The sequence below is a fragment of the Rattus norvegicus genome, chromosome X (assembly GCF_036323735.1).
Source record: "Rattus norvegicus strain BN/NHsdMcwi chromosome X, GRCr8, whole genome shotgun sequence".
NCBI classification, from domain to species: domain Eukaryota; kingdom Metazoa; phylum Chordata; class Mammalia; order Rodentia; family Muridae; genus Rattus; species Rattus norvegicus.
The window spans coordinates 151832107-151859458 of NC_086039.1; the positions used below are offsets into that span (position 1 = coordinate 151832107).

General features: G+C 36.9%; 1 long non-coding RNA gene across 2 annotated transcripts in view; it reads right to left on the reverse strand.

The window, feature by feature from the left end:
• Nucleotides 1–392: 392 nt before the first annotated feature.
• Nucleotides 393–27352, reverse strand: part of LOC103694526 (uncharacterized) — a 110267-nt gene continuing 83307 nt past the window's right edge. For both annotated transcript variants that reach the window (XR_597815.4, XR_010061305.1), the window contains exon 4: nt 393–4620. This is a non-coding gene — a long non-coding RNA (uncharacterized LOC103694526). The remainder of the gene's footprint in view (nt 4621–27352) is intronic.

Here is a 27352-nt window from a genome sequence, read left to right on the forward strand (position 1 = left end):
ATTGTTTTGTCACAAACCAGTCCCATTCACACTAAGGTACTAGCCTAGGAATGCATAGTTTGATGATTTTCTTTCCAATGTCATTCTTACTGCCTCGCTTGCTCATGTGTATCCTCTCCCACATAAACTTATTTTACTTGAATATAGTTTCTGGATCCATCTCTAATTTCAAGATTTTTCCAAATGTTAAATTATTTTAATAGATTTATTTCAATATTAAAAACCAGGTCACTATGAATATCTCTTTACAAGGGTAGAGAGATGGGTCAATATGCTTCTTGAATTTAGATGCAGTATGACCAATTATACCAAGTTCCTGCCACTGTAACTTCTTTCAAGTGATGTACTAAAATCTGGAATTCTAAGCCAAAATGAACTACTGCTTCTTTAAGTTTTTCCTGTTCTTGTATTATATTTTTAAATTTTATTTATGTGTATATTACTTTTTAATTTTTATATATGTGTAGTTCTGTTTAAATTGTTTATATGTGAGTGTATGCGTATATGTGAATACATACAGGTACCTGTATGTTCAAGAAGATGTCAGAAGAGGCTGTCAGGTGTCCTACTCCATCACTCTCCACTTATTCCTTCAAGTCAAAGCCTCACAGAAGCATGGGTACACATATTATTGTCTAAGCTGGAATCTATAAGCCACAGTCATCCTCCTGTCTTTTCCCCATGGAAGTCAGGGTTACAACTATGTACAAGATGCTGGCATTGTTACATGGGTTGTTACATAACAATTTATCCTAACTCTGATCCTTATGAATATGCAGCAAATCTAATTAACTTCTGAACCATCATGCAAGCTATGCCAAGGAATTTTATCATAGCAACCAAAAAATAACTAAGACACGGCTCTATGGGAATTCATGAGTTTTATCTTTGGTACTTCAGTCAGTGTATTATAATGCCTATATCTCTCAATAGACTCCAGGGAGGATCAGTGGTCACCAATATGAATTTGTTGTCTAATCTATACAAACCTTTGTGAGGTCAACTACTTAGCAGAAACTCCATAAGTCTATAAAGAAGTGACATGTTTCAAACTGAGTGTATCCCACATCAGCATGAATCTTTTCCATCAAAGAAAAACAAATCTTTCAAAGTAGCCATTACTTTCATTTTGTCTCTTTGGAGAGAAAAGTCACGTACTAACTTGCAATGAACCATAGCAACATATAAACATCATCTGAATCTGGGGTTGTTATATACTTTCACTGAAGAAATATAACACAAGACACCTGACTTCAGAAATCTCATATTTCCATTAGTAGGTCAGAAAATGAACAGTGCATATAAATATACAAAAATCATTAAGAGATTGATTACATGCCTTGAAGTTAACAAATTAGTGTGTTTACAAAGTTAATAAGAGTGGAATTGCTGTGTAGGCATTTCAGTCATGGGTAGCCTGGGGATGTCAAAGTGAGCCCTAATGAAGGAAGGAGAAATATTTAAAGAGTGAAGAGAAGAACACTTTAAGGAAGATAAATATTATGGATCTAGAATCAAGCAAGAGTTTCCAGAAAATGAAGATAATTTAGATTAACTACTCATTTCTGGTTAAGAAATAAAAATGATAAGAGATAAACAATGGGCCAAATCACAGAGGAACTTGTGTGATATATTCAAAATGTTAAAAATGCTTAAAAGATGCAATAGAAATTCACCACAGAATTTAAGGAAATTCAGCAGTATTATCACAGTATATTTCTGAAGCTTGCTATGACAGTTGCCTGTAGAAAATAACCTAGAATATAAGAAAGTAAGAGATGGACCAGGAAAAGTATAATTGTATTTACAGAAGTAAAATTCAGCTTTTTAACAAGAACAATGACAATGACAATAGGTATAAAATGGGCATGACCAAGCCACATTCTAAGTCATCCATTTTTCTTTTGAATATTTTGAGTGGTGGTGGAAACAGGAATGTATGTTTGATAATACAGTCTATAGAAAGGAGTTACAGAAATGGTGCAGATGAAAAGAAACTGGATTGTAAAAGCAGAAAGAGCATATAATTTTCATAAGTTTGGAAGATTTATGAAATAGTAGAGCTTCCAAGACTGTTGCAGGATATATAATTCTGGTAGTTGATCAAGGATCAGGAATTGAAAATATAAAATTTGACATCCTTAACATCAAGATAATAAAGATATTTTTGTTTACTGGAAGAACTATAACAAAAATGCCATATCCTTGGTGGCTAGGGAAATGATAGTTTATGTCCCCGCAATTCTGGTTTAAAAGTATAAGATCAAGATGTTCTATGTATTATCAGTTTATGATGAGGCCTCTCTCCTTGAATCTCAAAAAGCCACCTTCTCCCAACACTAGCACAAGGTATGTTCTCATGTATGTATATTCTTGGTACATCTTTGTATACTGAAATTTCCTCTTCCCACAATAATGCAAACTGTTGGATTAAGACTTACCCTAGTATCATATTTTGACTTAAAAATCCCTGTAATGATCCATTTTCTTCTGAGGAACTGAAGGTTAGTACTTCAAAAAATAATGTCTCAGGTTACAACACAGTTCTCCAAAGTACTGCGTGTGGTCATTAGAATTCATGAAATCAATTGTACAGTAGATGCAGAGACAGAAAAGTTTGTAAATCTGAAACTGGAGAAATCTGAATATTTCACAGAAACAATAGTGTCAAATGGACTATGATTGTATTTCCAGTGAACAAAGCTGGACACAGTGGATAGAAGACAATAACTAAAGAAAGGGAACTCAGTACTGAAAAAAATGTGCAGAAACTTAAATAAATGAAGAGTGAAATGCAGTCTTTTGGGTTAATAAAGAAGGCACTGATGATTTTGGATAAACATGATGTTTAAATTGATTTCAATATGGAATATAAAATGAAATAGAAATATAAAATAAAATGAATAGAAATATAAAATGAAATATAAATGAAATAGAAACAAAGTTTGAAAATATAATAGTTTTTGTTTATTATGATAAAATAAAAAGTTTAATGAGAAAATGAATGTCCCTAAGACACCAAGAATGCAAGAGAGAATCTAAACCTGAGTATAAGAAGATGGCCTTTGATGAAGGAATATTGATTTTTCCTGGTATAAAGGGAGAGGTCATGAGGAAGAAATAAGGAAATGACTACAAACTGTTTTTGTAGGCATTGTTATAGGGAAAGGCACAATTCTGATTATTTCAGGAAAGGAGAGTGTCTGGGAGCTTAAACAACTCGTGTATAGATGGCATTTATTCTCACTAATATTTCAGAAAGTTGTGCCCTTAGGAAAGCTGCAGTTCATACTCATTTCCCTGTAGGGCACTGACTCCCTGAAAATTGGTCCTTGAAACTGTCAGATAGGAAGAAAAACTTGATTGAGAGCCATTAACAAAGTAAGGTAATAATAAAGGAAAAAATTAAAACTTTTATTATACTCAAAAACAGTAACTTCAAAGGCAATTATATTGAAAAAACACATTTATGAGTTAAGAAATCATGAGTTAAAAACAATTTAATTTTTAAAGACTCTTTGAGTTCAGAAATAGTGAAACTACTTTATTAGTTTAATTGTTTTGAAGTCAGTGTTTTGGAACTCAATAAATAGTTTTTATCACTTTCATTTTCTCCAGTCAGATTACCATTGCCAAAAGCACTGGCCCAGTTGTAAACAGGGAAGGTTCTACATCTGAGCATATTTCTCGTGGGCTTTTCTGATAGACAAGTAAAGTTCATGTTTGAACCTTGCTACCAAAGTTTTGTTTATTGTAATTTGTAGCACATGTGCACAGTGTTTGCACATATATACTCATGCATGTGCACATGCGTGTGTACATATGTAATTACAGATTTATGTGTATATGTGTGACTATCCATATTAGTTATTAAATATAAAATTCATTATCCTCTGTAGATACATATTTGAATTGTATTGCTACAATGAATAAGAAACAGATAAAAAAATCATTAAGTAGGTAAACATGGATTACTCCTGATAAAAGAACTCTAAAACTAAGAATTTGAAAAAGGAAGAAACTTAGAATAAGCCTTCCCAAGTTTGAGATCCATATTTCTTAATGGAAATATAAGACTGCCCACCCCCGAAATGCACATAAGAGCAGTAGGAAAGACTCTTGCCAAAATTCAAAAGCTGCAGCTGTGCCTAAGGAGCCATTCATCACAATGTGACAAAGAAAGATACTGGAGAACATAGGCTATGTCTGACCTATGAGGATTGCTTCTGTGAGAGGAAAGAATCACACCAGAAATGAGAAGGCCACATAGATCAGTGAAGATACTGATGAATCTTATTAAGACTCAAGCTATGAATTCCAGTGGAAATACATCAAAGACATCGCCATACTAGGTTTCTTTGTGACATCCTTCTACCACACTCAAATCTGTGAGCAAGCCAAGCTACAGAAGAAAGGACATCCCCTGAGGAGAAGAAAGTGTGGAATCACAGACAAGTCAAACTAAATGAAAACGTACCACATTAAGTTCCCCTTGTAGTTCCACAGCTATTCTCCTGTGCGGTTTGACATATGGAACAGGACGTCAGGTAGAGTAATGATCCTGCTCATTGGTGAAGACACCAACAGCTCTCACTCTTGATCATTCCCACATTGAACAACCTGAAAATTAAACAATTAGGAAAAGTGTAAAATGCAATAGGGCATCTTTTTCATAATGGCACATTAGATGTCCCCATGTCTAGCACAGACTTCTTCTTAGTGATGCCATTTCCCCTCCAGTAAATCAACAATTTTTAAATAGTATGCAATAAATGTCTGTTTCTTTATCAATATCAGCTGTTCTTTCAGTCATCTTCTAGGTTCACCAAATCTACTTTTTGCAAAGAGTGCTTGTAAATCTTCTGGGAATTTTGTAATATCTGCAGAAAAAAGCTAACATTGTGTTGCATGCAAACTTGTTTTCAAATTTTTAGACTTCAATGGAGGGAATAAGTTTCTTCACAAAGCTATATAGTGACATAGAAGAGTTGCTTTCCTAGCTCAGTGATAAGGTTGACTTTTCCCATATATTTTAATATGCAAGAGATTTCAAGAGAGAACTACATAGCAGCTAGAATTGGTTACTATGGTTACAAATGTAAACCTTATTCTGGATGGTAAATAGGAGGTGTTGTTGGATGTTTGCCATTGTCTTCTTCCTGTGAGAGTTTTAAACTATTTAAATAACTAGGAGGAAAAGCAGAAGGAGAGAGGGAAAGAGTTTGGACTTCAGTAGTGCTTTCTGAGAAAGGAAACAGAATTTGCTGAGGAAAGCTACTTCTAGTGCTCATTAAAAGAAAAGGGAAAGCAATCCATTGCCTTGATAAAATAGCTGCGATAAAAGCCTGACTACAGGGCCTTTTCAATCTCCTGAAAGTGCTAATCCAAGCCAAAGTGGAAATAGGGAAACTAGCCAAGGAGACAACATTTCATACTGTACTGTTTGGTCCTCAAGAAGGCATGGTTGTTATTGTCAGCTTTGTTAAGGAATGTCTTGTATCCAGATGCTTGAGGGTGGAATGGCACTTCTTTGATGTAAGAACTATATGAATTCAGATACAAGCAAAGAAACCTTGTGAGGTACTACCTTCTCCTTACTCAACCCAATTGTCCTTATACCCATGATTATAGAGTTTTCTGCAGAAAAACTGAAGGTTTTCAAACTGAGATAGATCTGCACTCAAAGCTAAGTTACAAAGTCTCTCAGAATTCCAGTTTCCTTGAGAATAATACCAGATTCCAGCTTTTCTGTTCATCTGTGTCTGTTTTTTTCTTACAGACAAAGCAAGGCCAAAGACTCACAGTATGTGACAAGTGAGACAAAGTAGGCTTTGATAAAAAAGAAAAAGTAAAAATTGGAAATAACATTGTAACTTAAAAATCATTATGTAGTATAGAATCTCACTATAGGTTAGCACATATTAAAAGAAATGGAAACATGCTGGAAGATATCAACTGATATCCACCTTCCTAAAAATAATAAGAACAATAATACTGCTTTTGGGTTTCTTAATTTTTGCCAAGACTTGTATTCTGATTAATTACATTTAGTCTTCTTCATAAAAACAATGTTCAAAAGGTCTAAAAACTATAGGAGAAAATGTTAGCAGAAAATTATTTACTCAATTTTTTCACTGATACTTTTCTCATATTTTTTATAAAGTGAGAAAGTAAGATAGCATTTAAAATTGTAAAGTTACCAAAACACAATAGGAATTAATTCAATAGCATTTTTAATTATACATGTATTTTGTGTGAGCAATCCTCTTTTGAAGGTCAAAATGTGATTGGCAAGGTTCATATCCTAAAGAAAATCTTTTGGTCTAAACAAGAAATGATGATTCAGCTCAGGCATTTGGTCAGTACTTATGACTTCAGCATTTTCAGTAAGTCACTCATATTACTTCCGATAATCGTATACTATCAGAGCAAATCTGTAAACCAGAGAAAGAACTTTCCCAGCTTCCAGAGCCATATTTTTGGTAAACCTGTGACTGGACTCCAATTATTTTTTCTTATTCCACAGACTACATCCTGGGAAATGAATAAAATATCCAATTAGAAAGCAACTCTTTATTTCCTTCTTTTTATTGGATTTTATGTACTTATATTTCAAATGTTTTCAAATGAAATCCCCTTTTCTCCCTCTCCCATCCTCCATTCCCCCTCCCCCTGCTTCTATGAAGATGTTTTCACTCCCACCTCAACACCCTGGCATTTCCCTACACTGGGGAAAGAAGCCTTCACAGGACCAAGGGCTTCTCCTCTATTGCTGCCAGACAATGTCATCCTCTGCTACATATGCGACTGGAGCCAAGGGTTCCCACATGGAGTTCCAGAGGAGTTCTGGGGGGAGGTCTGGTTGGTTGATATTGTTGTTCTTACTATGGGATTGCAAACCCCTTCAGCTCCTTCAGTCATTTCTCTAACTCCTCCATTGGGCTCCCTGTGCTCAGTCCAATGGTTAGCTGCAAACATACTCATCTGTATCAGTAAGGTTCTCCCACAGCCTCTCAGAAGACATCCATATCAAGCTCCTTTCAGCAAGAACTACTTGGCATCCACAATAGTGTATGGGTATTGAGGCTGCATATGGGATGAATCCCAACTCTTATTGGAATATTTGCATATAGTGCCTAAACAAAATAAACAAAACCTGAAGAACTTCTAAGCACTTGTATTTATTGTTGATTGAGTTTTTGGAGTATGTACTTTCTTTTGAGAGCTTATTTAAACAATCCTCCTGAAACACTTTTCCAAACTACATACATATGTTTTGTGTGTGTGTGTGTGTGTGTGTGTGTGTGTGTGTGTGTGTGTGTGTGTGTGTGTGTGTAATTGGGGGGAGAGGCCAGTCTACAAGTGCCAGAGTACACATGTAGAAGTCACAGGGAAACTTCAGAGTCATTTCTTTCCATCAATCTTTACCTGGTTCCAGGATCAAATTCAGGTTTCCACTCAGGTTTCCAGATTTGCTAAATAATCACTTTTGCCCCAGAAATTACATCTAAAGGAATGATTAATTCACATAGCAGGTATCTGTTGGTTTTCTCTCAAGAATCTATTTCCTCTCTCATAGCAATAGAACCTTGAACGTTGTTAGAAAAATTTCATAAAAGTACCCATATTTCTAATCCCTAGATATAAATCCAGAACAACTGGAACCAATTAGTTTTCACACACTTCAAAACAACGGTTGAACTCACCACAATATATAAATATAGCTGTACATAGTTGATAACTATCTGGGATTCTAGGAATAACTTTCCTTATATGATATCAACAATGTAGAAGACAGAAAATGAAAAATGAAACAAACAAGTCCTGCTGGGTCACTGAAGAAAACCATGAAAATCACAGATTATTTTAGGATTTTAAATCACAATGTCTATTAATTATCCTGTTTATTAATTCAGTTTGAGTCCAATTATATATTGATTATGACAAAAACTTTCCCATTAGTGCACTGGTAATTTTGAAATGAAATTAAACTGATAATAGGCTAAGATTTATTTCCTAAGTGATACAAATAGAATGTCTTCTCAACAAGAATGAAAATAAACAAAATAATTAAGATGCTAAATAAACTGCCTACTAGTACTGGAAAAAATCTTAGCCCCTTTCCATAATCTTTTAGGACACAAAGGCAGAACTTATTTCATATGATGCACTAACTTTTTACATGATTCCTATACATACCTTATAGCACTAATGATATGCAAATAAAAGAAAATAATTTACATTTCTAAGAGAGGAATTGCTAGAAATGGAAAACAATTCTAATAGATATATAGAATGATAGATTTAAAGATGGACAAACAGATAGGCAGATCTATCTTACCTTAATCTTGGATAAAGCTCTCTCTCTCTCTCTCTCTCTCTCTCTCTCTCTCTCTCTCTCTCTCTCGTGTGTGTGTGTGTGTGTGTGTGTGTGTGTGTGTGTGCACGCGCTATTTGGAGTTACTATAAGAATTGACGTTAACTGATAAGTTTTAAATATCTGACTTAATTTGCAGAATTTCATGAGCAGATCTTAAAGGTAAAAGAAGAATCCCTATTGTTGAATAGTCCACACACTTCATAAACTGGTTTCAATGGCCCATCAGTTGCAACTTACATAAAAGCCTTCTCCCTGAAGATTAGCTTTCATAGTACCAGAAGGCACTAGGAAATCTTCCAAAATAAAGAGGCCAGTGAACCATGATAATAACCGTGATGACACAATAACCTTAAGGGTACAATTGGTCATATTACCTTGCATATATTGTTTACACAACAACTCACTAATTTTTTTCTTTTTTATCAGATATTTTACTTATTTATATTTCAAATGTTATCTTCCTTCCTGGTTTCTCCTCCTCAAAACCCCATAACCCCACCCCCCAGCTTCTATAAGGGTGCTCCCCCACCCATCAACCAACTCCTGCCTCAATACCTCGGCCTTTCCCTAAACTGGGGCATAAGGCCTTCACAGAACTAAGGGCCTCCCCTCCGACTGATGCCAGATAAGGCCATCCTCTACTACATATGCAGCTGGAGCTATAGGGCCCCCCATATGGATTCTTTGGTTAATAGTTTAGTCCCTGGGAACTCTGGGGGGTCTGGTTGGTTGATATTATTGTTCTTCCCTTCAGCTCCTTCAGTCCTTCCCCTAACTCCTCTACTGGGGTCCCAGTACACAGTTCAATGGTTGGCTGCAAGCATCCTCATCTGTATTGGTCAGACTCTGGCAGAGTCTCTCAGGAGACAGCTATATCAGGCTCCTGTCAGCAAGCACTTCTTTAAAAGTGGGTTACAGAGATAAACAACAAGTTCTCAACTGAGGAATTTTGAATGGCTGAGAAGCACCTAAAGAAATATTCAACATCCTTAGTCAGCAGGGAAATGAAATTCAAAATGACCCTGAGAATCGACCTCACAACAGTCAGAATGGCTAAGATTAAAATCTCAAGTGACAGCACATGCTAGTAAGGACGTGGAGAAAGAAGAACATCCCTACATTGGTGGGATTGCAAGCTTGTCCATCCACTCTGGAAACCAGTCTGGGAGTTCCTCAGAAAACTGGACACAGTACTTACTACCTGAGAATCCAACTATAACACTCCTAGGCATCTACCCAAAAGATGCACCAACATATAACAAGGACACATGCTCCACTATGTTCATAACAGCCCTATTTATAATAGTTAGAAGCTGGAAAGAACCCAGATGCCCTTCAACAGAGGAATGGATACAGAAAATGTGGTGCATCTACACAATGGAATATTATTCAGCTATCAAAAACAATGACTTCATGAAATTCATAGGCAAATGGATGGAACTAGAAAGTATCATCCTGAATAAGGTAACCCAATCACAGAAAACTACACATGGTACACATTCACTGATAAGTGGATATTAGCCCAAATGTTCGAATTACCCAAGATACAATCCACAGACCACATGAAACTCAAGAAGAAGGATGACCAAAGTGTAGATGCTTCAGACCATCTTAGAAGGGGGAACAAAATACAGGAAGTAGAGGGTGGGAGGGACTTGGAAGGAAAGAAAGGAGTGGGAGGGAAAAGGGGGGCAGGATCAGGTATGGGGGGAGACAGGGGAAATGTACAGAGGGTCAGGAAATTGAACAGAGATGTGTAGCAATGGAGGATGGAGATCTGCGGATAGCCACCAGCAAATCCCAGATGCCAGAAAGACAAGAGGGTCCCAGGTCCCAAGGAGGATGACATTAGCTGAAATACCCAACAAAGGGGAGAGAACCTGAAGAGACCATATTCAGAGGTAAGGCACAGCCACCAGTTCAGGAATAGAGTCACCAACCCATCTCACTAATTGTTCTTAAGACTCACTTAGAAGAAAAAAATCATGCCTGGTCCTGGAAAATTATCTAGCTAACTACTTAAAGCTAATGAAGTCAGAATCCTAAGAATAACCTACAACTCTATCTTTACAAACAAACCGGCGTATTTCAAAACTGCATTCAAAATATTCGTCCTTTTACCAAAAGATAAATATAGTTCTCATACTGGATAAAGGAAATTTCTCTTTGAAACAAATGAAACCAGTTAATGAAAACCACAACTAATCAAAATAAAGAATTATTGAGCACAGTCACATGGCTGATACATATACAATACAACTACTGCATCTAAGACTCAGGAAACATTGTATGAAGGAGTGTGAAAAGATTGTAAAAGAAAAGGGACTGGGAATTTTTGATGATATGTGTCAGAATATCATCAAATGTCAATAAGTATCTCCGAAGCTATACCTGTTAAGTCTCACCAACATGGCTGCCTAATTATGAGCTGAACACGAATGACACAAATGGTCACGACAAAGTGGATGGGGAAATACAAGAAGATCTCAGTCTTTGCAAAGACTTACAGGTAACAGTAATGCTAAGAGTGGGAAAAAGAGTTCTCCAGGGAAGCATACCAATTTGGTTATCCAACACCAAATGGTCATTCCTGAAAACATTTATACAAGTAACATACATGATAAGCAGGGTGTGTGTGTGTGTGTGTGTGTGTGTGTGTGTGTGTGTGTGTGTGTGTGTGAATATAAATTAATATATAACAACAATTAATAAAATAGAAGCCATGAATTTGAAAAATAGCAAGAGGGACCATATGGGAGGGTTGGAGAGAGGTTATGGCAAGGGTAAATAAGAGAAATCCTTTTTAAAAGAGCACATGAACCTTGGAATACATCTATGAAATTCTCAGGCAGTAAAACTAGAAGCCATAATCTTTTGTCTTTAATTATGTATCAGATTATCCACCGTGATGAAACATTTTTATGATAATATCACTTTCCTTCTCAGAGAATGAACTTTTTTCATACCTTGCAACTAACTAAATAATATGCCTTGCGGTCATTTAAGACTATATATAAAACCTGCAATCATACAGTATATTCATTCTTTTTAAATTTAATATGCCTTTAAGGAAAAATGCAATAAACTTAACTCTCCCCATTCAATTAGCTCTTACAGTCTAACCTAAATGCATAGCTTTAATCTTAAATTATTACTAAGTTATGTCCCTGACCTAGACTATTGAAAGTGTGTGCTGTAGTAATCATTTCCTAAAAGCTGCAAACAGGTTGAGAGTAACCTTAAGCAATACAATACTCTATAAATGTTGAGAGCAACATGTGGCTAAAGATGGGTTAAGAATGGCTTGTGGTTCTGAGTGCTACTCTGGGTCAGCTGCGGTCAGTAATTTCTTCCTTCATAAAACTGTTAAAGAGTTCTGTAAAAAAGGTACCATTGATTTTTCCCATACCATGATTTCTGTGCTGTTTAATACATGCAAAGTCCTTTGTTAGCAACAGGCATAGATTCACACACACACACACACACACACACACACACACACACACACACACACACTCAGAGACATAAAAGACAAAGTATAACACAGTCCATACAGTCCACACACACACCACAGATGGCTAGCTGACAGGCCAGTAACCACAGTTATACCATGATCCAAAGAAAATTACCACAGGCCATAATAATCATGGTCAAATCACCCATACTCCCAAGTAGCCATCAAAATGAACCTTGAAGTCTCAGGATTTGACAGATGACCTTGAGCAAAATTAGTCTTATGGACATTTGTTTTTCTGAATTTTCAAATTCACTCCCTTTCTATCCTATGAGATTTTTTTTTAATTTTCCAGTGAGTTTCTCCTGCAATCTACAATGGATTAAGAAATAGTTTAACAAGACTTTTAGTTATTTCCATACAGGAAATCAGACCAATGATTTTAGCTTTATGCCCTGATACAAATAGAAATCCTTGTATAATCTTTTAGTGCATTTAAGCATACAAACACAAATACAGGGGCATGCAAATAGAAAATAAAATTTCTAACAAGAAATGAAAAACATTCACAGTGTAAATATGAGTTGTTTGCATTATCATTTTTTCCATCAGTACACTTCTATTTTGACGGTTTACAATGGATTGTTACAGTTTCAATAGAAAGAAAGTAGATTATTGGTGTTAGAGGAATCCATTTAGAATTAAGCTGATCTTCATTAGTTCAAATTCAACAACCTATGTTCTTATGTGAAATCATATAATCACAAAACCTTAGAAGCACTGTCATTATGTTATTTATAACACTTGGTTTGGGCTTTTCTCAAGGACTAACATATCAGAAATAGTCACTTGAAGTCTTTCTCAGAATACTCTGAAATCTATGATCAAGGACACTTCAATGTGCTGGTGCATAGCTTTCCTATATAAGAATCACTATTATAGTTTCTGTAGTTGAAATATACCCCTCTAAAACACTGCTATGCTTGATTTTTGTCACTTGAGCTTTTTAAATAAACTCAGTGTCAGGATCCTCACCATCAAAGAGGCACAAAAGGGAGAGTCTTGCGGTAGATGCACAGCGTCATCCATTCGAATCTCTTACACTACTTCCATCATGAGACCAATTAATGTTCTCCTTTTGTCTGCATTAATACACAAATGTGACTTTTATGTTGGTTTAATTTTGCTCTTCTGTTCACTTGTTAAACATTTGTTTTTAAGTTTGAGTTTTTCCTTCCAACATCCAATTCTTTTGTAAAGTGAGTAAATGAACAGAAGCAAACCATGGAAAGTAATAAATCCATTGAAGAAGTTTAGTGGGATTGTATATAATAGAGTTATACAATTAAAGAACTTGTCTGTCATTCAAAAATGCCACTAATTCATTTTGTCACATTTTTTTCAAATAAGCAATATTTTATTTTATTTACCTTTTTTTTTATTAACTTGAGTATTTCTTATATACATTTCGAGTGTATTCCCTTTCCCGGTTTCCGGGCAAACATCCCCCTCCCCCCTCCCCTTCCTTATGGGTGTTTCCCTCCCAACCCTCCCCCCATTGCCACCCTCCCCGCATAGTCTAGTTCACTGGGGGTTCAGTCTTAGCAGGACCCAGGGCTTCCCCTTCCACTGGTGCTCTTACTAGGATATTCATTGCTACCTATGGGGTCAGAGTCCAGGGTCAGTCCATGTATAGTCTTTAGGTAGTGGCTTAGTCCCTGGAAGCTCTGGTTGCTTGGCATTGTTGTACTTTTGGGGTCTCGAGCCCCTTCAAGCTCTTCCAGTTCTTTCTCTGATTCCTTCAACAGGGGACCTATTCTCAGTTCAGTGGTTTGCTGCTGGCATTCGCCTCTGTATTTGCTGTATTCTGGCTGTGTCTCTCAGGAGCGATCTACATCCGGCTCCTGTCGGTCTGCACTTCTTTGCTTCATCCATCTTGTCTAATTGGGTGGCTGTATATGTATGGGCCACATGTGGGGCAGGCTCTGAATGGGTGTTCCTTCAGTCTCTCTTTTAATCTTTGCCTCTCTCTTCCCTGCCAAGGGTATTCTTGTTCCCCTTTTAGAGAAGGAGTGAAGCATTCACATTTTGATCATCCGTCTTGAGTTTCGTTTGTTCTAGGGATCTAGGGTAATTCAAGCATTGGGCTAATAGCCACTTATCAATGAGTGCATACCATTTATGTCTTTCTGTGATTGGGTTAGCTCACTCAGGATGATATTTTCCAGTTCCATGCATTTGCCTACGAATTTCATAAACTCGTTGTTTTTGATAGCTGAGTAATATTCCATTGTGTATCATTTTGTCACATTTAATGACTGAGTTAATCTATAACATCTAGAACAGTCCATGCACAATTTTATATACTGGGGATGCAACATTGATTGGAGCAGACAAGAAACATGAGTTCATGAAAGTAATGTTGGAGCATGTATTTGAAAAAGTATGATGGTGAAGAGACAGATAATTAACACGCTTAACAACATCACATGAAAACACTACTTTTAAATAATTCTTAAAATGGTTAAATTACTATTTTCAAAATTTTAATAGATGTGGAAATGATAGCTTAGTTAGATATTGCAAATATATTTGAGCACTTACCAGCATTTCACATTTGTTAATCTCAAAGTTTTATAATTATGCACATTTAAAACATAATTAAGAAGACAAGAAATTGCTCTTGCTCCTCTCTTGCTCTTACCTTCCTGCGTCCATTCTCTCCCCATTCAGTCTCCTCTCTCGCCACATGCTCATATGCTCATGGCTGGGCTCTACTTCTCTTCTTCTCTACTCTTCTCTCTCTCTCTCTCTCTCTCTCTCTCTCTCTCTCTCTCTCTCTCTCTCTCTGCCCCTACTACTCTCTTAACTCCTCTCCCCATGCCCTGAATAAACTCTATTTTATACTATAAAAAAAGAAGACAAGAAAGTAAATATCTTGAAATTAGGTGGTAGAGTGCTCATATTTTTATCCTAATGAGCTTTCCCTGTAGTGGGTAAAAAAGAGGAAGATATATTATTTTCACATGCCCTAAGGATAACTTGATGGAAATGATCCAATAGGAAAGCAATACTATACCAGTAGCAGTGACATTATAAATAAGTCAGACTTACTGCTGAGAATGATCAGCTGATCATTGGAGCTTCTAAGGCTGTAGTATCAAAAACAATTACTGGGAAGTAGAGCGGATTCACATCTCTGAGCTCCACTAAGGAGCAAAAGCTGGTGTGTAGGCTGTGGAGAACACTGTTTGCTTTCCTATCTCCTGAGTGAATCACTTCTAAGTAAAGGAGGTTAGCTAAAAATAATCTCCAAATTTGTCACCATGATTAACCCTGTTTTCTAAACAGTCAAGCAAATATAACAAAAGTATAGTGGCAAGGTTTGAAGAATTAACTTGGATTAAAGTCTATGATAAATATTGGCATTCATACTAATTGTTTCAATTGTAGTTAGGATTATCTGACTGCCTTCTTGGAATGTGTTTTTATGTGTTATTTAAATCTTGGTTATAGAGGCACTATGACACCAATCACTGCTCCTGGCTGCACTAATGATAAATAATTAGGGAAATATATTAAGTTAAAGACAGCGTTTTGGTTTATTTTTATTTGATCTCAAGAGAAAAATAAATTCTATAAATTAACTTGAATTGGAGTTAAATATAGTGCCTTTTATTTATACAGAATTTTTTTTATGTCTCCAGTAGGTTTTTGAAAACACAATACCATAAAACACCAAATATGTATGTTTTTATCTGTATGAATTTATCATAATGAACTGTTTGCCCTTTCTCTTGTAATACTGTGTACATAATCTTGTAGTAATGGTACACCTATGTGGTGAGACGAAATGAGGTGTATGATGTAGAAATAGTGGTTTAGCATCAAGCTACCAAGACAGTGAAGATGATCAATGAGCTGGTTAATTGGGGTGATACCATCTTCTAAAAATGCTTCTTGCCTTCACAGACATAAAGTTTTGCCAGAATGTGCAACCTAGCTAATAGTAAATGATCTCAAGGGTGAAATCATTTAAGACAATAGACTTGACATGCAATTCTACCATATACAAATTCTGTTTTTAACCTTCATTTCAGAAAATAATGTAACTATCATTACTATGCTTTGAAAATCCCATGTAAACACTTTTATAACCTCAGCTAAATACAACACTTTAGTTGTGGACTGTGTACATTTCCATTCCACTGATGCACAGGTGCATTTGTGTGTGTGAGTGTGTGTGTGTGTGTGTGTGTGTGTGTGTGTGTGTGTGTTAGTAATCATTTGCTGAAAATAGCCAACAGGTTGAAAGTAACGTCAAATAAAAAAATCCCAGAAGTGTTGAAAGAAATATGTGAATATAGATTGATAACATCTGTGTGTGGTTTTGAGCACTGCTCCAAGCCAGTTGGGTCAGTACAGTAAGTTCTTCTGTTGAAAATCTCTGCTGGTGATTTCCATAAAATACATTCCTCATTCCTTTCCCACACCATGGTTTCTGTGCTATTCAATAAATAGAGCAAGAATGTACTGTTTAAAGGACAGCCTTCAAAGACAGATATATGAAGCAGACGCAACAAACAGAAAACATATAGAACATAGTCTCCAAACCACAGAAGGACAGAAGACATAGAGAGAGGAAAAGATGGCTATTTTGGCTCAACCTTGTTCTTCCCTCCAAGGGAAGATGTTGTTCTTTAACTAAATGACTGGTGGGTGAGTAGCATATATACCATGGATGCACTGAACAAAGAATGATTCAAATACATAGGGAGTTGGGGCAGAATAATGAGAAAGGTAAGAGAGACTAGCAGGATATAAGTTATCTGATGGGGAAAGGAAGAAAAAAGAGCTATTTAGGGAAATGGAGATAAAAACAAAAGGAGGGAGGTAGATACGCTAAAAATAAGGATGTCTGAAAAAGTCACAAGGAGCCATACTCTTGACTATTTGCCTAAAACCATATATATGTATATATATATGTATATATGTATATATGCATATATACACATATATTTCTAAATTTAACCTTCATTTATATATATATATATATATATATATATATACACACACACATATATATATACATATATATACATATATATGCAGGTTAAATTTAGAAAAATGGGGGTAGGGAGGGGAATCGGGGGCTCAGGACCAGGTTGTTGAAGGAGAGGAGATGGCTTAGAAGGCCATGAAAATTAATGGAAATCTGCAACTGATAGGGGTGAGGAGATGGTGGCCATCTCCAGGACAAGACAGAGACCAGGGATAAGGAAGGAGCCCAAGAATCAATGGGGATGGTCTTACTGTGACTTATTACATTAGGGGATATGGAACCTGAAGTGACCACCCCCAGGTCATTCCAGCCAGACAGGAATCTCAGTGGAACAATAGAGACATCAACTCACCCACAAAACTTTTAACAAAAAAATTTGCCCTGGCTACAAGAAATGCAGAGACAAAGATGGAGCAGAAACTGGGGGAATGGCCAACCAATAGTCAATAATTAGCCCAACTTGAGGCCCATTCCATGGGCAAGTACCAGCATGTAACACTATTAAGGATACTCTGTTATGCTTGCAGACAGTAGCATGTTGTCCTCTGAGAGGCTCCATTTAGCAGCTGACTCAGTCAGATCCAGACACATATGGCCAAACAGTAGATGGAGCTTGGGGACTCTTATGGAAGAATAACAGGAAGGATTGTGGACCCTGAAGGGGATAGAATCTCCACAGGAAGACCCACAAAATTAACTAACCTGGACTATTGAGGTTCTCAGGGACTGAACCACCAAGCAAGAACACACAGGGGCTGGGCCTAAGTCTCCTTGCTCATATGTAGCACATGTGCTGCTTGGCCCTCATGTTCAGGACCTATCCCGAACAACTGGAACAGGGTCTAACCAAAAAGCTCTTGCCTGTACATTAGATAAATTCTACTAGCTGGGCAGCTTTCTCTGGCCTCAGAAGGAAAGTGTCTAGCTTCAAAGAGAGTGCCAAAGTGGGGTGAGGATCCCACTAAAAGGAGAAAGGTGTATGGAGGAATGATTATGAAAAGGTAAAAGTCATAAACTTGAAGGAGACTAGCAAAGGTATATTGAAGGGTTTGGATAGAGCATAGGAAAAGGAGAAATACATTTTTAACATTTTAATAGTTTGTTTCTAGGTTTTTTTTGATATTTCTAGACTTTGGTTAATCACAGAAAATCACAGTGTGTCTTGTGAAACTGAATAAAAGTTGGTATTATTATACTAGACATTATCCTGTTTCTGTACCTTTGAACCTCATTGTCATTAAAATGCACACAAGCTCCTAGCTTTAATTTCCATAAATTAGTCCTTACATGACAGCATTCTTTGTTCAAAGAATATTTTCATGCTGCTGAAACCCTTGAACACAGGTGAAAGGACAAGAAGCATCCAGAATTTTTATTCTTAAGTAGACATAATTTTATGGCAAGAGAGTATTACATGTATTTCAGTGTCCCTGTTCCCTCAGCCATGGTTGGAATGGTCTTCAGATGTGATCTCAGTGTATCTAACTACCCTATGTAACTGAGCCAAAATTAGTCTCTGATAGATTTTGTTTAATACAGACATTTCCCCTTCTTATATTCCTGATACCAATTTACTACTCTACTACTGATTTATTTAGGTAACGCTCTTTCATAAATAATTTTTATATAAATTATCATCTCAAGATCTACTTTAGGAGTTCAGGCCTACAACAATATCCCCAAACCTATATTTTCCATACACAAAATGTCAAGTTGGAATATTTGTAATGATCATCAGTCTAAGACCAGTTTCAGCAAGCTTGCTCCATGGAGTCCAAAATCCATATGTCACCACCTCAGCTATAGAATTCTTAAAATTTAAAATTCAGGCTTTGAGAGATGGCTCAGCAGTTAAGAATATGTGTTGTTTATGCAGAGGACACAGGATTGATTCTCATCATGCAAATGGCAGTATCTCCAGTTTCAGGGTTCACAGTGCCTTCTTCTAATCTCTGCTGACACCATGTGGTGCACTCATGTGGTGCACATAGCTGCAAACAACATACTCAGACACATAAAATAAAATAAATAAATCTATAAAGATCAAGAAGTTCAGTCTCATCAAATTATTTTTTGGTGGTTATGAAATATGTTTCCTACATCTAGTCTTCTCTCTTTCATGCAGAGAAACGAATGACTCATGGAGTTAAATCAGAACATTTAATTGATGTTCAAACCAATCCTACATCTGATTAGAGGGATAATTTCCAAAATATATAAAGAACTTAAGAAGCTAGATTCCAAAAAACCCAAATAACCCAATTAAAAATGGGGTACAGAGCTAAACAGAGAATTCTCAATAGAGGAATTTTGAATGGCTAAGAAACACTTAAAGAAATGTGCAACTTCCTTAGTCATCAGAGAAATGCAAATAAAAAGACCCTATGATTCCAGCTTAGACCAGTCAGAATGGCTAAGATAAAAAATTCAAACAACTGCACATCCAGGCAAGGGTGTGGAAAAAGAAAAAACTCATTCATTGCTGGTAGGAATGTAAACTTGTATAACCACTCTGGAAATTATTCTGGTAGTTTCTTGTATAACCACTCTGGAAATTATTCTGGTAGTTTCTCAGAAATTTAGTAATAGTCATAACTAAAGAACCAGCTGTACAACTTCTGGGAATATATCCAAAAGATGTTCCAACATACCACAAGGACATGTGTTCTGCTGTTCTTGGCAGCTTTATTCATAATAGCCAGAAACTAAAAGCAACCCAGACATCCTTCCACCAAAAATGAACACAGAAAATATGGTTCATTTACACAGTGCAATATTACTCAGCTAAGGACATCATTAATTTTGCAGGCAAGTGTGTATAACTATAAAATATTGTTCTGAGTAAGGTAAACAAGACCCCAAAAGACATGTATGTTATCTATTCCCTAATAAATGGACATTAGCCATTTCATTATCCTGTACAGGATACGCAAGCGACACACTACAGACCCAAGGAAGCTAGACAAGATAGAAGGCCCAACCTAGGATGCTTGAATCTTAGAAGGGAGAATAAAACACTCATGGGAGGCAGACAGAGAGAGGGAACTGGGTGAGAGGATGGGAAAAGGAATGTGAGGTGTCCAGGAACATGTTTGAGGAAAGAAAAGAAAGAAAGCCAGAGGATTGGGAGAATGAATAGAAATTGACCTTTGGATAGGTGGGGGGCATATTTAGGACTTGCTAGAGACCCAGGGTTGGGGAGACTCCCAGGAGTCTATAGGGATGACTTTAGCTGAGATTCCTAGCAGTGGGAATGTACAACCTGAAGTGGCAAACAGGCAGGACTCCCAGTGGAGGAATAACCATAGTAATCCACCCAAAAAACTTTTGAACCAAATTTGGTCCTCTCTACAAATAATGCATGGATAAAGATGATCAGAGACTGAGGGGATGGCCAAACTATAATTGCCCCAACTTGAGATGATCCCATGGACAAACACCAATCCTTGAGATTATTAATGATACTTGGTTATGCTTGAAGACAGGAGTCTAGAATGGCTGTCCACTGAGAGGCTCCACCAGGATCTGACCAAAACAGATGCAGGGATCCAGAGTCAAACATTCTATGGAGCTCAAAGACTCTTAGAGTACAGTTGGGGGAAGGAATAAGGGCCACGAAGAGGATAGGAACTCCACAGGATAATCAAAAGTCAACTAACATGAACCCTTGGGAGGCTATCAGAGACTGAACCACCAAACAGTGTACATGGGCTAGAACTAGGACCTTCATACATATGATGTACCAGGTGTTCAGCTTGGTCTTCATGTGGGTCTTCCTACAGTTGGAGTGGGAACTCTCCCAAAAGCCCTTGCCTGTCTATGGGATATGTTCCCTTAACTAAGCTGCCTTGTCTGACCTCAATGGGAAAGGATGCACCTAAACCTGCAGGGAGTTGATATCTTATATAGTAGGGGAAACCTAGTGGGTATCCTCTATCCTCTCTGAGGAGAACAGGAGGGGGCAGAATGGAGGAACTCTGTGATCAGGAGGCTGGCAGCAATCATGATGTAAAGTGAATAAATTAACAGAAAATTTTTTTATAAAAAAGTACCTTCCAAATGCTAGCTAAATAGATTGATGTAAAAATTGGCAATATATAACTCCTTCATACTTGGCTGAGAACTGAGACCATTGACATCTCTGAGACTTGTAGTTTTGGGGGGAGAGAAGTGGCTGGGATTTACATGTCCAAGGCCTCACTTAATCTCTGTTCTGCCTCTTGTGGTGCTAGGAGTATTTCAATTTACAGAATTGTCAAAATTGAGACAGAAACTTCTCTGTACATGAAACCCATGCGACAGTCTCCTCGGTTTTTCTTCAGGTTTAGTCATATCATCTGAAAATTAAAAGCATGAATCTGATGATTTGTTTCATTTACATCTCTCATAATTTATTCATTTCCTTTTAAATGCCAGATGATATGTTAACTTCAAGAGAAACTGAGAGGATTTAACTTTTCCAAGATTCTAAAGAGTTCACAGTTTAGTGAAGGGAAGAGAGCCTAAAACAATTATTGTAAGCGAGCATACTAAAAGAAGCCAAAGGGTGTAAAAAAAAAAGTAGAGGAAAGATTCTACACATAGAATATGGAGAAAGCTTTAATTATACTTTAAAAGTTACAGTGGAGATAGTATAGAGGTTTTATTAAAATAGGAGAGGAAATTAGGTAAATTTTATATGAAATTTCTTTAATATTTTGTAAAGATCTATTCAATCAAAATTATTTAATATGAATGCAGGTGCTGAAAAGGAAAAAGTTACTTACATAACTTTAAATAATTTAAACTAATAATATTGTCACTCAAATTTATAATATTTAGATTTTTAAATTAATTCATTCATTTATTTCTTTTTACACTCCACATTTTATTCCCCTACTGGTCCACCCAATGACTGACTGTTCCGTATTCCATACCTCCTCCCCCACCCCACTCTCCAAAAGAATGTTCTCACCCAACTCACCCCAGCAGACCTCTGAACTCCCTGGGACCTCCAGTCTCCTGATGATTAGGTGCACCTTCTCTGACTGAACCCAGACCAGGGAGTCCTCTGCTATATGAGTGTTGGGGGCCTCATCTCAGCTGGTGTATGCTGTCTGGTTGGTGGTCCAGTGTCTGAGAGATCTCAGGGGTCCAGGTTAATTGAGACTGCTGGTCCTCTACAGGGTCACCCTCCTCCTCAGTTTCCTCCAGCTTTTCCCTAATTCAACCACAGGATCAGCAGCTTCTGTTCATTGGTTGGATACAAATATCTGCATCTGACTCTTTCAGCTGCTTGTTGGGTCCTTTGGAGAGCAGTCATGATATATCCTTATTTTGTGAATGTCCTATAGCCTCAGTAATGGTTTCAAGTCTTGGGGCCTCCCTTTTAGCTGGATCCCTTCTTTTCCTCAGGCTTTTCTCAATTTCTATCCTTGTAGTTCTTTCAGACAGCTACAGTCATGGGTCAGAGTTTTGAATGTGAAATAGCAACCCTATCCCTCACTTGATACCCTGTCTTTCTGCTAGAGGTAGGCTCTACAAGTTCCCTTTCCACACTGTAGGGAATTTCATCAACACCCTCCCCCTCCCGCTTTGTGTCCTGAGAGACTCTCACCTCCCAGGTCTCTGGTATATTCTGGAGGGTCCTCCAAAACTCCTACCTCCCGAAGTCAAATGTTTCCATTCTTTCTGCTGGGCCTCAGGGCTTCAGTCATTTTCCCCCACCAAATTCCAGATCATGTTCCCCTCTCCCCCTGACCCCATCCCCTTTTCCTCCCCTGTCCTCCCTCCCACACCCCTTGTGGTTGCTTTCTTCTCCCTCCCAAGTGGGATCAAGGCATCCTCACTTGGGTCCTTCAGATTATTGACCTTTTTGAGTTCTATAGACTGTATTTTGTGTATTCTGTACTTTTCTTGGCTAATATCCACATATTAGTGAGTACATATCATGCATGTTCTTTTGGGCATGAGTTACCTCACTCAGAATGACATTTTCTAGTCCCGTCCATTTGCTGACAAAACTCAGGATGTCCTCTTCCTTTTTTAAAATTTATATACATTTCAAATGTTATCCCCTTTCCTGGTTTCCCATCCATAAATCCCCTATCCCATCCCCCCTTTCTTCTATGAGGGTGTTCCTGCTCCCCAACAGCCCACCTCTTCCCACCTCTCTGCCCTGACATTTCCTTACACTTGGGGGTTCAGCCTTGGCAGGACCAAGGGCTTCTCCTCTCATTGGTGCCCAACAAGATCATCCTGTGCTACATATGCAGCTGGAGCCATGGGTCTGGCCATGTGAACTCTTTGGATGGTAGTTTAGTCCATGGGAGATCTGGTTGGTTGCTATTGTTGTTCTTATCGGATTGCAAACCCCTTCAGCTCCTTCAATCCTTTCTCTAAGAGGACCCCATTCTCAGTTCAATGATTAGTTGCAAGCATTTGCCTCTGTACGTGTCATGCTCTGGCAGAGCCTCTCAGGAGACAGCTATATCAAGCTCCTGTCAGCATGCACTCCTTGGCATCAGCAATATTGTCTGGGTTTGGTCGCTGTATGTTTATGGGCTGGATCCCAAGGTGGGACAGCATCTGAATGGCCATTCCTTCAGTCTCTGCTCCAAACTTTGTCTCTATATATCCTCCTGTGAATATTTTTGTTCCCCATTTTAAGAAGGACTGAAGCATCCACACTTTGTTCGTCCTTCTTCTTGAGTTTCATGTGGTGTGTGAATTGTATCTTGAGTAATCTGAGCTTTGGGGATAATATTCACATATGAGTACATACCATGTGTGGTTTTTTGTGATTGGGTTACCTTACTCAGGAAGATATTATCTAGCTCCATCCAGTTATCTATGAATTTCATGAACTTCTTGTTCTTAATAGCTGAGTAGTATTCTATTATGTAAATGAACTTCATTTTCTGTACCCATTCTTCTCTTGTGGGACATCTAAGTTGTTTCCAGCTTCTGGCTATCACAAATAAGGTCACTATGAAAATAATGGAACATGTGCACTGTGGTATGGTGGAGCATCTATGGGGTATATTTCCAAGAGTGGTATTTCTGCATCTTTAGGTCAGTCTACTTCCAATTTTCTGAGGAACCTCCAAATTGATTTTCAGAGTGGTCATACCAGTCTGCAATCCCACCAACAATGGAGGAGTGTTCCTCTTTCTCCACATCCTCACCAGCATCTGTCATCACCTGAATTTTTGATCTTAGCCATTCTGACTGGTGTGAGGTAGAATCTCAGGGTTGTTTTGATTTGCATTTCCCTGATGACTAAGGTTGTTGGACATTTTTAGGTGCTTCTCAGCCATTCTATATTCCTCAGTTGTTAATTCTCAGTTTACTTCTATATCTCATATTTTGATCGAGTTGTTTGATTTTCTAGTGGCTAGCTTCTTCAGTTGTTTATATATAGCCCTTTCTCTGATGTGGGGTTAGTGAAGATTTTTTTCCCAATCTATAAATTGCCATTTTTTCTTATTGACTATTTCCTTTTATTTACAGAAGAATTTCATTTTCATGAAGTCTGATTTATCGATTCTTGATCTTAGAGCATGGGCTATTAGAGTTCTGTTTAGGAAGTTTCCCCCTGTGCCAATGAGTTCAAGGCTCTATTTCAATTTCTCTTCTATTAACTTTACTCTATCTGGGTCTATGTTGAGGTCCTTAATCCATTTGGATTTGAACTTTGTGCAAGGTGACAAATATGGGTCTATTTTCATTTTACTACATACAGACAGCCAGTTAGACCAGCACTATTATTGAAGATGTTTTCTTTATCCCATTTTATATGTTTGGCTTCTATGTCTAAGAACAAGTGTGCATAAATGTGTGGTTTTATTTATGGATCTTCAAATATATTCCATTGATCAATCTGTCTGTCTCTGTACCAATCTATAAAGTTTTTTTTAATCAATCAATATTGATAGTATTGTAGTATTTCTTGAGGTCAGCAATGGTGATTCCCCCAGTCATTTAATTGTTTGAATTTATTGTTAAAAATTGTTTTCACTATTCTGGGATTTTTGCCTTTCTGGATGAATTTGAGAATTTCTTTTTCCATGTCTTTGATTAATTGTGTTAGGAATTTGGTGGGGATTGCATTGAATCTGTAGATTGTCTTTCATAGGATGGCCATTTTTTCCATGTTAATTCTGCCAATCTATGAGCATGGAAAATCTCTCCATTTTCTGAGATTTTTGATTTCTTTCTTGAGAAACTAGAAGTTATTGTTGTACAGATCTTTCACTTGTTTGGTAGAGGTACCCCAAGGTATTTTAAAAATTTTGTGGCTATTTTGAAAGAAGTTGTTTCCATAATTTCTTTCTCAGCATGTTTATCATTTGTATAATGGAAGGCTACTGATGTATTTGAGATAATTTTATATCCAACTACTTTGCTGAAGTTGTTTATCAGTTGAAGAAGTTCTCTGGTAGAACTTCTAGAATTTTTATTGGATGACAACTCCTGCTTGCTTCTTGGGACCATTTGCTTGGATGACCTTTTTTATCTTTTTACTCTGAGATAGTGTTTTAAATTTTATGATGGAGCTGAAAAATTGGCTCACAGGTTAAGAGTACTGATGACTCTTCCAGTGGTCCTGAGTTCAATCCCCACCAATCACATGGTGGCTCACAAACATCTGTCATAGAACTTCATGCCTCTTCTGGTGTGCTTGAAGACAGCTACAGTGTACTCATAAAATAAATAAAAAAAAATCTCTAAATCTTATGATGATACATTCAACCACTTTAATGAAAACTGATTGCTGAATAAGTAGTCTAACAAACTGGAAAGTCATTACTTTTTCTCATGTTTTTAATTAAAATAAATGACACTAAATATAGTTTAAAACCTTATTCATATAAGGATAAAGTACTGAGTTTCAATATACTATTATTTTTGCTGTTGTTAAAATTATCTCATAATTATTATTTTTGAATAGTGCTCAAATTACTGTACACTTGTATCAAGGTCAAGAAAAAGTTGACTAAATGGCAGAAAATAAATAGAACAAAATTAAAGTAGAAAAGCTTTTTGAAAATATTTGTCATAAAATTGTTATGAATTATGTATATATAACATATATAAATATAAACACTTACAAATCAATATAAAACATAATGAAACATTTTCTTGGTTCAAATCTTTCCCTGCCTTCCTGACTGACTCCTAAATGAATGCAAACTCACTCATTTATTACTCAATTTCAAAAGTTTATTTCAGAATATCTTTTTCCAGGCCTTGCCAGTATTTCACTTTGTGTATCTGACAAACATAGATGAACGAAACTCTCTTTGAGACACAGATTTATTTTCTCAATACTGTTTATGTTTGAATTTTTTATTTAGATTGCAATAATAACTTTGTTCTACAGTTCAATGTTCCGATCCTAAGAAATTATTGATGTTTCCTCTACCATAGGGCTCCATTGAGTTTGGCTTCAAAATGGATTATTTTCTTTCTCTGAAATTTATGTTAGTTGTTAGGGTGCAATCACAGGTCTTTCCATAATATCTTTTTTATTTTCTAATTTGTAAATAATTTCACCTCATATACCCCTTTAAAATGTTTGGCTTGAGAATTTATATCCATTTCTCAAGGTAAAGCCTAGTGTATAAGAGTGGTAAGGATGAGACAGAATTAAACAGCTTTGTCTTACCAAAAGTCCAGACAAATGTATATAATTAGTCTAGTCACACACACACACACACACACACACACACACACACACACACAGGGAGGGCGGGAGGAAGGGAGAGGGAGGGGGAGGGAGAGGGAAACAGAGAGACAGAGAGTGCTTAGTCAGTTTAAAGTTCCTTACATGTAACTCTCATCATTCTTCAATGAATAAAAAGAATATTATGCATTTGCAAGAGAGCAAGGATGAGTAAATGCTATGATTTGGAGGAAGAAAGAGAGGGAAACGTGATTTAATTATAATCTCAAGATATAAAACAAAATTTTTAAAGTGAAATTTTATATTTCCCATAAGATAGAGCATAAATGGGATGGATCTTCAGGTGGGGCAGTCTCTGGGTGGCCTTTCCTTCAGTTTCTGCTCCACTCTTTGTCCCTGCATTTCCTTTTGACAGAATAAATTCTGGATTATTATTTTTGAGGTGGGTGGGTGGCCCCATCATTCAACCAGTGGCCATGCCTAACCACTGAATATGGTCTTTACAGGTTCTATATAGAAGGGCTTTATAAATCAGGAGCTATTTGAATATTAGACTTAGTAACTGTAACAGCACAGTATTTCCACGGGGCTAGAAGCAGTTTGGGGACAATTCTAAAATGTATAAATGTCAAATTTTATCAAACCCTGCATTTATATATGTTAGATTTATATTATGTGTACTGTGCCTCAACTAAATTCCTTAAAATACTAAGCATGGTCAAATAAAAAATAAATAGGGAGTATTATAAACAACTTACAGGAATGATTTAGATAACTAGATAACTGAGC